Source organism: Coturnix japonica, chromosome 26, assembly GCF_054131305.1.
Source record: "Coturnix japonica strain WE chromosome 26, WE-NBRP24, whole genome shotgun sequence".
Lineage (NCBI taxonomy): Eukaryota > Metazoa > Chordata > Aves > Galliformes > Phasianidae > Coturnix > Coturnix japonica.
Window position 1 is genome coordinate 4,224,176 of NC_140688.1, and position 12,078 is coordinate 4,236,253.

Sequence of the window (12,078 nt, forward strand, 5' to 3'; positions counted from 1 at the left end):
GAGCTGACTTGACCACTTTGGACATATAAATAAGTTGGTGCTACCATTGGAAATTGTCATCGTGGTCACCATTAACAGAACAACGCCTGACGACCCACCACGACTGAAGACCAATGACTGAACTACAAACCTCGATGGATCCATGGTGGTGAATATCTCCCTCTTGCTTCCTACAGAAACTCCTTGCTTCTATTTCATATTTTTACTGCATTCCCTTCCCCATCACCCTACACCATAATAGCATCCGTCCTCCCCTTCCCCATCTCCCTGATAAAGTCTTGTAATAAACTGGTCGGACCAATGTTTGAACCGTTGTTTCTTACTCCCGCACCAGGTATACGCATATCAAAGAACCTTGCCTCCCTCCTACAAACTGGGCTGAGACAATGGCTCTTCTTACCTTACAGGCCAGGAAGGTGGAACCAGCAACTCGAGCACAGCTGCGGTGTGGGGCTGGGGGTTGGAAGGGGTCCCTGTGCTCCTTGTGCTCCTTGTGGTGCTGCACCAGGGCTGGGCTGGGACTCTGCAGGGAGCTGAGGGTTGGGATGTGAACGTGGCCCTATGGGACACCATCTCTTCTTCTTCACACAGGAAGTAACCAAACCGTCTGAGTGCTGTTCTTCAGCCTGCAAGGGGCCAACTGGCCACACGAGCATTTGGGGTCGGTGATGAACACAGCCCCATCCCCTCTACCTCTCACATCTCCCTCTGCTTCCTATGCTGTTATGCTTTTCCTGTGCTGCTTCTTGTGAAATAAAGTGTTGGGCTGTTCTGTGCTCAGCCTGCCTGCATTCTGCTCTGTGCCGTGCTTGGTTTTGGGGTGGATGAGGGGACCTCCCCTCATCCCTCCTCCCCCCACCCCACACTCTTTGCCCATTGCTCCATTTCACACTGCTGCTCTCCTCCTCCCCTTTGCACTCCCTGTGCTATCTGCACCGCTTTGGCATGAAGACATGACTGGAAAGTTCATCCAGTATTGGGCTGAGCTGTGCTTCCCCCCCATAACCCACAGTGCTGCCACAGCCACATTCTGAGGGAAGACACCCAGCTTCCATAACCAACCATGCACTGAGGCTGAGCTGCCCACACCCCACATCCCAACCTGCTCCTCTACAAAACATCTCCACTTTATTCCATACAAATCCCAGAGCATCCCACTCTTCCCATCCTGCAGCGGGGAGCGGAGACAGCCACAGCTCCCCATGTCCCATCGCATCCCACTCCAGCTGCACTGTGGTCCTCAGTGCTGCAGCAGCCGGCTGTAGGGTCCACCGCGGGTCCTCAGTTCGGTGGGTGTCCCCATCTCAGCCATGGTGTCATGCTCCAGCACCACAACATGGTCTGCCTTCTCCAGCATCCGGGGTTGATGGCGGATGAGCAGCATTGACTGGTCCCCCCTGTTGGGCATTGGGTAGGTTTGTGGCGTGGCATTAAGCTGGTACATTCGGTGTTACACACTGTGTGTGAGTCCTGTCCGTTCCCGTGTGCGGAGGCACGGTACTTTCACACAGCAGCCTTGATTTGTCACCGGATTGGGAGGCGACAGCCTTCATGTCGGAAATGTGGACAAATGCTTCTGTTGTCTGAACCGTCTCTTGGCCCTCAGCACAATGATGCTCTGCCTTTCCAACCCTTCACAGCACTGCTAGGTGCCAAGTGCTGTGCTTACATCTGTTGTACGATGAGTGGCAGAAGAGACTTTCCAAGGGAAATGCTTCATGCTGTAGATAAACAACAACAACAAATACAGCTGGGTTAATGTGGTTGTCTTCCTGTGGCATATTAGTTGAAGCAAAAAAGAAAATCCCCATCCCTTCTGGCTGGTGCTCTTGGCCACCCCCAGGATGGGCTAAAAAGCTCTTCCAGGTCCTTTCCTTTGAGCCTTTGCTGCAGAGGGTCCCCACAGATTCCATTCCAAGATCTCCCTAAGCCTCCCTGTTTCCTACAGCTGTAGGAACTGATCCTAAAACAGCTGGGCTCTGTTTCCAGCCTGTGGGACCCCAGGAGTTCCTCACACCATCTTCTGCAAAGCCAGAGCTGCCCACAGTCCCCCACAGCCACTCTTTCCACTACATACATCAGGGTGCGGATGCAGCGCGCTGAGTCCCGGATGTCCCAAACTTTGATGTACGACGTGGTGAACACCAACCCCATGTGGCTGCAGTATTTGATGGAAACAACATTATTTGGGTGGTTGCTGAGAGCAGAGCACCCATCAGCACCAGAGGTGCTCCTAAAGGGCAAAGAGAAGGTTGTCCTTGCACTTGGACAAACTCAGGAGCACGTTCACCCGAGGCTGAGCTCTGCACAGCAGTGACTTGGCTTCTGGGGCAGAGAACTCTGCTCACACAGGACCCAGCACTGCAGAGATACGGCCAGGAGTGGGGAACGCCTGCACGTGTTTCCCTGGAAGATGCTTGCAAGAAAAACACACTGACAGTGCCCAGTGTTGCTCACCCCAGCATTACAGTCCTGGTGGAGAGCCAGGAATGGGACAGGACATGCTGACAAGAGATGGCACAGAGTGTGTGATGAGGACCTCAATCTCCTTATTATGTGGATAATGCGGAGAGGTCTGGCTGACGGAGCTTCTCACTGTGTGAGTCGGTCAGCATTAGAGAAAGCCAGCATGGAGTTCTGTGAGCTTTTGCAGGGGACAAAGAAGCGCAGAAGCTGCTACCCACCCTTGGTGCTCTTAGTTAACTGAATTGGCCAAGGAGGAGCGGGAGTTATGGCTAACCTGTTTCCTGCAGGGGTGAACCCCAGAGGTTTGAGACCAAATGAGGTTTGGCAGATGGATGTCACAGACTTCCCAGAGTTTGGGTGTTTCCGTCACTTGCATGTCACAACTGACACATGCAGTGGTTTTCTCTGGGCTGTGGCACAATCTGGACAGACCGCCATGCATTACATAAAAGCGTTGTGCATGGCCATCGCTGTCATGGGTGCACCTCATGAGTTTAAGACTGACAATGACCCAGCATATAGAAATGCATGCTTTGGATGCTGGTGCACAGCTTGGGGCATTAAGCATACCTTCGGTATTCCTGGCAGCAGCACCTGCCAGGCTATTATGGAGTGTGCACATCAGACCTTGAAGGGGCGTATTTGTGCGCTTAAAGAGGGGCGAGGGCTGGAGGGGCCTGAGCTGTGCCCACACGCTCTCCTCCTGCGTAAGAGAATCGGATGGGAGACCATCAGCTGACCGAATGGACACCAATAGGTCAGGTCCTGATCAGACCTGATGGAGGGCCATGGCTCCCAGACCCTATGCCACTCCTTGTCAAGGGCAGGAAACACGTCTGTGTCGGGACCCCAAGTGGGCCCTGCTGGCTGCCGGCACGTTGGGTTAAGCCGGCACCAAATGACGAGCCATCCTGAGCACCGTGAGGATCCGAACATCTCAGCACCGGTTTTGGTCAACGTCTCCTTGGTTAATGTCTCCAGTGCAGCCAGTGATTTGACGTCAGCACTGGGCAGCGGCTGCTGGTAACGGCACATGAGACAGCGTTGCTCCCAATGTGCCTGAAGGTCCGAACTGGGAATCCAGCCTTCATGCCGGACTGATAGTTCGTGAGCGGGGGAGACCTTGTTCCTGGATAGTCCCCCAGTGGTGGACATTCAGAACGATTCTGCACAGCCAATATGTTTTTGTCTTCTTATTTGGTTATGGAGTGTGACATTATAATGCACACTGGACAGAACTGGATTGCCACGAAGATTCTGTACAATAGTGTTACATTGAACTTGGAGAAGTTGTAACTCCATTGTGTACTGTGCTGTTATCTTGAACTTGAATGCACCGTTCTCTACAAGTTGACTAAGTGTTGCCATACAGCATTTCACAATTTTTAGGCAGATTGCTGTTGTGTGCTTTCAGGTTTGTAGTCACTGCAGCTGCATCTCTTTGGTATGTTATTATGACAGTTTCATTGTTTTTCGCATATGTTTAATGATTGATTCATTTGCGGAATAGCCTTAAATGTGCAAATAACCTTTGGGGTAACAGGGAGTATGCAGGGGAACCTTTACAGGGGCTGGAGATGATAAAGAGGGGGGAGATGTTGGGTATTGGGCAGGTGGTGCCTGCGTGCACCAGAGCTGGAGTCATGGAGGTCATGGGTATCTGATAGGGGCGGTCACCTGCACCATTAAATAGGGTTTGTGGCATGGCATTAAACTGGTACTTTCGGTGTTACACACTGTGTGTTCTGGTTAGCATTTGGGCTGCTGTGCTAACAGATGTGTCTGGGCTTATCTTGTTTTAAAATGGAAGGGCTTGTAAGGAGCAGAGGGATGTGAGGTATTTCTAGTCCGCTTCATGCTCCCAATTCCAGAACCCTTCCAATTGTGAGGAAACAGAAGTGCTGAGCTGTGTGCGTGTTCCACGGTGCAGAGTCCAGTGACAGTTGGTGCCCGGTGTCTGTGCTGAGCAGCATTGAGGTCTTTAGGAATGTAGGAATCTGCCAATCCGTTGTGAAGGTACTAAAGGTAAAAAGGCAGCATTTCTATCAGTATTGGAGGAGGGAAGGGAACTTTGTCCTTAAGTGCTGTTTTTGTTCCCTTTGTCATGCAGTCAATCCAGCAACTAACTTGAGAACCCGACTTCTCCTCTCTTTAGTTTAGATTTGGGGAAATTCCCTGGGAAAAAAAAAAAAAAAAAAATTTCCTCGAAAATTCACTAGTGCCTGTGTGAGTAAAAGGTTCCAACCTTTATTGACTATCGGAAATGCTTAGCTCAGAAATGTGCAGCACTTTAATGAAAGAGTTCTGAATCACTTGAATTTGATCTTCTGTCTGGCCTGGTTGCAGGTTTTACTGCATTTGGTACCTTAAAAAATACAACAACAAAACAAATCTAAAATATCAAAATATTTGATTTTTACATCAGAAAAGAAAAAAAAAAATGAACCAACCCAAACCCTTGTTGTGGCTGAGCAGATCGTGCTGCAGCTCCATGCAGTGCTGAGTTACAGTATACAGGCACATGTGTGTGGATTTGTGTATTGATACGCACTGGCATGCTTTTGCTGTACAGGTAATAAAGACGGAGGATGGTTTTTGTGGATTCTTCAAAGGTGAAAAATCCTTGAAGACCAGAAATTCCAACTTACAGAATTTGACATAGGCAAAGTGAGGAGGAAAATTCTTCCTAACCTGTTATAATTAATTAATTCACGGATTCAGTGTTGGTTCGGCCTACAGGAGAAGTGAACTGCAAAGCTTTGAAGATCACTGTATTTGCTGAGGTTGTCCAGGTGGTTGAGCTTGAAGACCTGCAGCGGTCAGACAAATGTGTTGGGGTTACTCACTGCTGTCACTCGTGGTGTTGAAGGAGGGGCTCCATTGGAGGGCTTGCAGCCGTGCAGCCCAGGGACTCCGTGCTGAGTCAGGGTGATATTACTAGAGTTTGACCAGTGTTGAGGAGGGCAATGTTTTGAAACAACTGCTCCTGAGAGACTGATTGAATGAAGAGAACAAAGCTGGGAAGACGGGTGGGCATTCCTCATTCTTTTCTGCTTTTTAGTGTTTTGCTTAGGGTTCCTTTTCAAAAGAAGATTTCACTGATCAAGACTGTAGAAGACTTTCAGTCCAAGGAAGCACGAGCCAGCTCTTTGAGAAGCACAGGAAGAGCTGCACAGAGATCCCCGAGACCAGAACTGCTTCTGTGCGCTGGTCCAGCATGTCGATTAAAGGAAATGATTGCTATTTCTACTTCTATTCCACTTGTAAAAAGGTCTGCTTGGGTTTTTTCCTTCATTTTTTCTTTCTTTCAGTTCTGAAGTTAAGAGGAATGGGTAGAATAAGTAGAAGTATTACTGGTCTTCAGCAAACTTCATAACTAATTGCATTGTACAATAGAGCAACTCGCTAAAAATGAGCTCAAAGCATGGCCAGTTCTCAGGCTGTACTATTTCATTTTCCTCTCTTGGTTTCCATTGGGTTACAGGGAGACAACTGTCCCTTCAGGCACTGTGAAGCCGCTTTGGGCAATGAAACCATCTGCACGCTGTGGAAGGAGGGCCGCTGCTTCAGGAATGTCTGCAGGTTCAGGCACATGGAGATCAGTGTGAGTGTTGGCTCCTCAGAGTTTATCACCAAACCCACTTCTCATTTCTTTAGGTGGGCTGAATGTGCTTTTGCAGATTAGGTTCATTTGCTTTGAAATGATGATGGTTCCTACGGTTAAGAATAGGGGAGGAAGCAGAGGGAAGAGAGCTCAATGGCATTGGTATATCATAGCAGAATATTCTTGTAGTTGATACCGACAGTGTTCTATCAACAGATACTAAAGAACCACATCATTCAGACAAGCATTCTGCAAGGTGTGTTAGTTTAACCCCTTCTAAACTGGTGTCCTCACCCACAGAATGCTAGGAAAGCTCAGTGAGCCTGGTGCTCCCAGCCTGCGCACGCTTCAGAGTGGTGTTTGAGTGCTGCTTTGTGGCAGTCTGCTCACTGGCACCATCTGGAGCTCAGTCTCCCTTTGCAGATCTTAAGTCCACGTTACCATCAGCTCTTCTTCCTTTCTGTCTTCAGAAAAAACGCAGCATGATTTCCTGCTACTGGGAGAACCAGCCAGGAGGCTGCCAGAAATCCAACTGTGCCTTCCATCACACCAAGGGACGTTACCTCAATGGGGTTTTCTTTCCACCAAGCCAAAGTGAGTTTGTCTTTTTTAGGTACGAAAGATTAACTCTATTACTCACAGGTGGGTATAGTGTCATAAAGAATGCCAGGTAAAGTTCACTTGTGAGCTGATAGATAGGTTCAGAGCTGAACTTTGTGTGCTTCTGATACCTCAGTTTTATCTTGCATGCTCAGCTTCTCTCTGCTCCTGTGGCCTTTGCCTTGCAGGTTGTTCTCCTGCATTTAAGCTTTTACTGGGTGTCAGGGAGATGAATAGATGAATGTTGTGTAGGGGGGGATTTCTTTGTTCACAGAGAAGCCATTTGGATGGGCAAGTGGAGACTCAGCATTTATCTGTGTGGGTTTTCAGCCTTGCCTGCCATCTTTGTGCAGTGGATAATCTGATTGAATTCCTACCGCATAACTGAAGAGACTGATTTTTTCTTTGCTTGTACAGACCAGCTTTCTAAGGAGGGAGAAGAAACAAAAACACCTGTCCAGCAATCAGCTGAAGAAAACCATCTTGGATTGCAGATAATTTCCACTACAAAATCTGATGCTGATACAAAACAAGGTATTCCAGGATTAATCAGAAGCACTTGCCAATTAACTCCAAAGCAATTCATTGTACAAACACAACAGAACATAGGGTTGCTGAATGGAATCAGCTATTTCCATGATCTTGTTCCTACCTTGTAACTTCATGTGCCTTTCAGATTAGGAAGGTAAACTCCTTTGTTTACATCATTAGAGCAAGACGAGGCCACAGCATGGAGTTTAAGTGCCTGTATGTGCATCTTTTCAACCAGTGGTGAAAGCCACATTTGCTGATAGAGGAATCTAATGTCATATGGATGGGATAAAGTAAGGGATAAAGCCTACTTTTAATATCCAGAAGGATGAAAGGAGGGCAGCAGACAGACATCAGGTCCATGGTGCTCTTAGCTGTGGGGAGAGCTGACAGGGTTTGTTCTGCATGCTTCTGAGCAGGAGGCAGTTTGCAGAGCTGTGGTCCTCAGCGTGTGCCTCTGTCCCTCAGTCTCATTTACTGCTCTGTGTTCCCAGATGACAGTTTGAATGCTGGAATAAAAACACTTGGATCAGAAGGACCTTCAGGAGCTCCTGCTCATCGGCTTAAATCTCAGATTGTTCGTGTGCCTAAGAAGGAGAATGTGCGGACACTGGTCAGCACTGTGATGCTGCCTGCAAAGCAGGGTAATGATGAGTACCTTTGCTTCCATTTGGTGGCTCCTAAGTGGAATGGATAAATTACAATTGGGACTTACCCTGAGTGCATTACAGTTGCAATATTATTTTGTGTCAGGGCTGTCAAAGTGGTGTCTTTTGGTTGTATTTGTTTTGGGTGGGAAATGGGCTCACAAGACAGTAATTCTGTTGGTTTCTGTCAAATAAGCACTTTGTTTTTCTTTGTTTTAGGGGAGGTGCCTGTGAGTCAACCGAATACTGCTGATAAACCTGGAAAACGGAAATCCTCTGTAGGTAAGGGCTGCTTGTGAGCTGCTGTTTGGCTGCCTCCACGTAAATGGGAGGGCACTGCTGAAGCAGGAGGGAGGAAAGTGTGTCGTGGGTCTGTGATGACTCCAAGTGGCACACAAGTGTAGGAGCTGAAAGGTGAATTTGAGAACATACACTTGGAGAAACCAAAGTTTGTGGTTGACTTGTAAAAATCTTTCTCCAAAGGAATTATCTTAGGAATGTTGTTGTTTTCTCTCTGTAGCTGATGTCAGTGGCCTTCCGCTGAAGCGCAGCCTCGTAGAAAGGCTGGGGAAGAAGATCGAGGTTGACAGAGCACCAAGGAGAGGTAAATGGTCATCGGTGTTTGCTGCACAGATTCTCTAGGCTTTCTGCTTATTCTTTCTCAGGAGCGTTGTTGTTGGGAACACGTATATTCTGTAATATTATGACAAATCTGGAAACTTGAGCTCTCGTTGTAATTTCTTGTAATCCTTATGCTTCTCCTTTCTTGATGATGACAGAGAAGGGTGCCAAGCCAGCAGGGGAGATCTGGAAGAAGAGACGACTGGAAGAAGAGAAGCAAAAAGTAGAAGAGGTTCTTACTGAGAAGAGATCTAAGGATAAGCGCAAGAAGAAGAGAATTTTCCCTCCACCTGAGCCTGGTAACGTGAAACTGGAAGAGCCACGGCGTAAAATCAAGCGATTGGAAGAAATGCATATTAAAAGCTTAGAAGAAATCAAGCAGGAGAAAGCCCTGCGGATGCAGCAGATCGCAAAGCCAGCAGGTAACGAGGTGTTTCACTGTCTGCTCTGCTGAAGTGCTTCCCCTGTCAAGCAAATGGAGTTTGCTTAGAATTGCCTGGGCTGTTTCTTACAACATGCAAAGGCAGGAAGTGCCAGGATGTCCATCCATGTGTTTTTCCATTGAATCCGTGGTGTCTGCCTGCTTCATTCTGGAAAATTCATTCGCTGTGAGGTTTTGTAATTCAGTTTCTCCTGTACTTTCTTTCTGCCATGGTTTTGGTGTGGCATGTTCTGTGTGTTGACGCCAAGGTTATCTTCATCTTTGGCGTGTTGCTTGTTTTAATATGTAAATGTGTTTGTAAAGCATGGATTGAGTCCTTAACATGGGGGCCAACCTCTGTCAGAAAGGTCAGGGGGGTGAGTTATTCATTGGGCAGGTGAGAGAGGCTTTGTGAAGAGACAGCATGTGAAGGAGGGAAGAGCTTGGATACTGTATGGACTGCGAGATGTCGCCTCTCTCGTGTTCTTTGTTATTGAATGTGAGGAAATAAGCACATGGAGGAAACACTGGCACTCAGGTTTCTTTCTATGCTTGCTGTTGACCAAGTGATTTTCTTTTTCCTTGTTTTAAAGCACCTGGAAGAGAAGAGGAAAAGACTGTGGAATGGAGCAGGGCTGCTCCCAAAGCTGTCTCTGCACCCGCAGAGGTGAGTCCCTTCTGTAGATGGACACAGTGACACAATTTCTTCACATGTTCTCATGTCTCACTGCTCACCATGTGCCACCATCATGAGTGCATTCCTACCTTCCTGCCTTTGGTGAAGAGCTGCAGCCATGTTTCACAATCCTGATACTTTCAATGGCTTTCCCAGACAGCTTTGCACTCCTCAAACTCAGAATTGATCTGATTGTATCTGGCAGTGAGGCAGTAACCCTGCTGGCACCAGGTACAACTTGTGAGGTTAAGGTGGGAGCACTGGCTACAAAAAGGTCACGATGGCTTCGTGTTCAATGAAATCAGACTGTGGGTGGATGTTGTGTAGGGGAACAGGAATGACTTTCTGTTGCTCAAATAGAATGTGGTATGTAACAGCTCTAGCACTGTGCTGATTTAAACGAGCACTGAAGAAGAGGAGCCTCCAGCTAAAAAAGCAGCTTTGGTAAGGAGGGGAAGAAGTGTCAGTGCTGTCCTGGTCAGGCTGATACTGAGATACAACTCCTGTAGAAAGTGTGGAGAACTGAAATGTTCTGCAGGTTTCCTTTCAAAGTAGTCACTGTGTGCAGGATGCTGGATGAATGGCAGTGTGCGCACAATGCTCTGCAGCCCTGTGATTCCTTTGTGGTGTGAAGGAATTTGTCCATTAATGCTGCATTGTTAAAAAGACCTGAGGTGCTCTGCAGCCTTCACGTGGTTGTTAACATCCTTCAGGAGCCCCTTAGCCCCCGTGTTGGGTTCAGGATCAGCAGTGCTGAAGGAGAAGCGCTGCAGAGGAAGGATCTCCTGAGCAATCTTTGTCTTTCTTTGACTTTGTCTTCCTTTCTTTGACTTTGTCTTCCTTCTTCCCAGACTGCTGCTCCAGCCCTGCCGGAGGTCAGCCTGCTCACCAAGGCTGTAGAAGATGACACTGAAAAGTTCATCTCGGAAATCTCAGGAGGGGAAATGGAAGCAGAAATTGACTTGGACCTGGAGAAGGATGAGGATGATTTCCTTCGTGAACTTTCTGAGATGACTGACTGTTGAACTGCGTAGTAGTTATTATAGTATGTTAAAAAAAAAAAACAAAAAACACAAACAAACAAAAAACCAAAAAAACAACAAAACAACAACAACAAAAAAAAAACCCTTTAATTTAATAAAAACCTTTTCTTTTTGGTTGGATACCCTAGGGTGATACTTTACTAAAGGAGGCTTCACAATAATGAGTCTTAAAGCACAGCTGAACTGGTAAAAGATTGGCAGACTGCATTCCATTGTCCTGAGTTTTCCTGCTGGTCAGAGTTGAGGCCCTGTGCATCCATTCCCTGATCTAGGTTGGCTCCTTTCAGCAGCAAGAGGACAAAGCAGTTCTGTGACAGCCCAGAAGGACGTCCATCTGTGTGCTGCAGTGCCTGGCAATTGATCTCCTGATTCAGTGACGCTCTGAAGGCTTCAACCTCAAGCTCCTTCCTTCCCCCTCCCTTGGCCATGCTCAGCGTTGGGTGCAGCTGGAAGCTTCTTCGGTGCTCCCATTTCTCGGGCAGTCCCCATGTCTAGCCTGGAGTTCTGCCAGCTCTTGAGTTTTTTTGGTGTATGCTTTTGTTTATGACTCGAATCCTTTAAGGCAACTTAATGACAATGTGGGGGTGGGAGGGAGCAGAATTATTCTGGTGTTTTGGACCAAATGTGCCACCAAGGTGGGGGGTGCTCCCTGCTTTCCAGTTATCAGCAGTGATGCAGCAGCAGTGTGAGAAGCGGGAGCTGCATGCCACTGCTGCGTTATTCCCTCCTTTCCCTTTTGCTGGATTTCCAGTGCTGTTTGCTGGCAGAGCTTGATACTGTGCTGATGATTTCTGGAAGCCAACACGTGTGCGCTTCGCTTGTCTCAGTTCAGTGTGCAGCCATCCCAGCCCTGCTGTGGGCACAGTGCAGCCCTGGCCCTGCTGGAGGACGCCGTGGTGACTCTGTGCTTCAGCAGGGTATTGAGTGGTTTTCTGCTGACTCTGGGTGGGACTGTGCCCATGTCGTGTCTGCCACTGTTACTGTAAATATTTTATCTTTTCCTTTTGTATTTGCCTTCTATTTAAGATATTGTATGAACGTAGTCAGGCTCCTCTGTTTATGCCGGCGGCTCTCAGCTGTGTTTTTAAATAAACCTGGCACAGGACAGCAGTGCTGTACGTCTGCCTGCAGCTCTTGGAGGGAGCAGGAGGGGAGCCAGGAGTGCTGCTCCAACAACATCCTGGTGCTGCTGCCACCAGGGTTAATGCTGAGCTGCTGTTATGAGCTCCATGGAAGAGATGAGCTCCAGCACGGCCTCCTCACACTTATTTGGTTCTGAAGCCTTCAGTTGCTATTGGCCGTGGCACATTCCATGCAGTGTGAATCTCTCTAACAGACATAACTGTATCAGTGGAATTGTGGGGGCTGGGAGGGAGGACACAGTGCTGCTGAGAGCAGGGCCAGGCAGCCCAGCATGCTCAGCACCACAGCCAGGTGAGGCTGGCAGTTCAGTTACAGGTGTGTGTGCA